A 2,161-nucleotide genomic window follows, 5' to 3' on the forward strand; every position below is an offset into this window, starting at 1 on the left:
CTGTGAGTGATGGGTGGTTCAGTGGCTACTGTTTCATTTTGTTTTAGATGTTTGTACTGCTCTATGCTGTCTGAGGCACCCATATTATATTTGTTGCAGTTGATTTTTTTTTATTTCAGTTAATTTTTATTTTTCATTTGTTTCAAATTCATTAGCATACATTACCATACCCCAAAACAATGGAAAAATGAAAATTAACTAAGATGAAAAGTTTACTACAACATTATATGTGTATATTTCCTGCTTTATAATCGTCTCTGGTGTTGTGCTTAATTTGAATACAGCATCATCAGCATCCTTTGATGATGATGATGATGATGATGATGACCAGTGTTGTGACAAACATCCTGTTTTAAAGAATTCTCAGTGTTGCTTTGACTCTTTTGAGGGTTGTAACAAACTTCAGCGTTTGGATTTGGAAGAATGTGTTTTGGTGAGATCCTTATTTTTTTGACACTTCTGGAAAGATGTCCTCATACCAAACTGCTGTATGATGATAATAAGACCTTTTGACCAGAAACTCCAGGATTGTTTTGTGTTCCTTGCACTCTTAAACTAGTCTTGTGCTGCATCCTTGATTGAGTCCAACCACATTTTTGCCCTGCCCGAGCTTAGCTGGACATAATGCCCTTTCAAGAAAGAAAAATTTTATTTGCGACTCTGTAACTGGTCCCTTAACAGACCATGGTCCGCAGCTACTAAATAGGGGTTTTACTGTAAAGTTGTAAGCGTTAACCCTTTAGGCCCCAAGAGTGACCAACATCAATTTTCTCCTAACAACATCAGCAGATCATCAAGAGTAAAGGTTATGAGAATTAGTAAATTGATTACCAAAGGGAAACTGCTTTGATCTTAAAGCAAATTCTCTCAACTGTTCTGAAAAGAAATGTATGGAGATCAGTCTGGAGAATTTGTATATGGATCTTGGGGCTTAAAGGCTTAAGTGTCAGTACTGGAAAAAATAACTTGTTTCTTTGTTTATGTTTTGTTTTGCCTGTAGATCACAGACTCCACCTTGAATCACTTGTCCCTTTGGTGCTCAGGCCTACAGAAACTTGTGAGTCATTATTACATTTTAACATGTACATTTGATTAAAGGAGCACCGTCACAATGATCCTTTAGAGACACGCATGCACACACAAGAAAAAAAAATGAAATTAAAATTGAACAAAATTAAAAAAATTAGCTTTGGTAAAGTAGAGAGAGGCCAAAGAAGTAAAATTCAACCAAAAACTATTAACCCTTAAATCCTAGTCTGAAATGTCACACATCTTCACCCCATAACCCTGTGGGGGGTGCGGGGAAGATAGATGGAGGTGGAAATGTGTGACATTTCAGACTACTTAAATCCAGTGGTGACCAACTTTCAATTTCTCTTTAAAGTGACAGTGCTAAAGCAAATGGAAAGGTAATGAGGAAAAAGGAAATGATAAACAAATTCTTTTTTACCTTTGCTTAGAGTCTTTCTCACTGTGAGTTGATCACTGATGATGGCATCAGACATTTTTGTGGAAGCCCCTGTGCTGTGGACCACATTGAAGAACTAGAACTGCATAACTGTCCTCTTATCACAGATAACGCCTTAGACTACTTAATGTAAGTATCTGTCGAAATGAAAACCTTGACTTTATGACGTTTCATTTGAGTGGATCTAAGTCTATTTAGGGCGAGTTTGATTGATTCCGGAATAATAATAAATGGAATTAACTTTAAAAATCGTATGTTTTGGCATTCATTGCATTGCAATGTCTAGAAACAGGGTTGTCACTAAGATTTCAAGTTGCCGGGTAAATACAACAAGTAGGCGGGGAATCAAATGGCTAGGGATTTCTTTTGGTTCTATTTTTCTTCTATTTTCCAATAAAAGTAGCCGGGGGCCATTCTTTTAGTAGCCGGGGAAAATCCCCGGCCCCCGGCTCTTAATGACAACCCTGTAGAAATCTCCTTAAAATAAAATATTCCAGAGTTTGATGCGTTTTAGTGGTCCAAAAATCACGTTACAAGAGATTTGTTACAAAAATATGTAACACAATCTTGTTCCAGAATACAATCAACTTAAGGTGCCAAAGGCACCTTAAGTATGACTGACGGAGAGGCTTACTGATCCCTTTCCTGCACCCCACCTCTCCCCAGATGTCATCGGTCAAAAGTGGCTTAACT

The 2,161-nt window shown here is 37.4% G+C and overlaps 1 long non-coding RNA gene across 1 annotated transcript; it reads left to right on the forward strand.

Moving 5' to 3' along the window:
- Positions 1 to 387: 387 nt before the first annotated feature.
- Positions 388 to 1,597, forward strand: LOC140930244 (uncharacterized). Its single transcript, XR_012164830.1, has 3 exons — positions 388 to 433; positions 1,001 to 1,057; positions 1,461 to 1,597. It is a non-coding gene; the product is annotated as an uncharacterized lncRNA (long non-coding RNA).
- Positions 1,598 to 2,161: the final 564 nt, after the last annotated feature.

Source organism: Porites lutea, chromosome 3 (genome assembly GCF_958299795.1).
Source record: "Porites lutea chromosome 3, jaPorLute2.1, whole genome shotgun sequence".
NCBI classification, from domain to species: Eukaryota; Metazoa; Cnidaria; class Anthozoa; order Scleractinia; family Poritidae; genus Porites; species Porites lutea.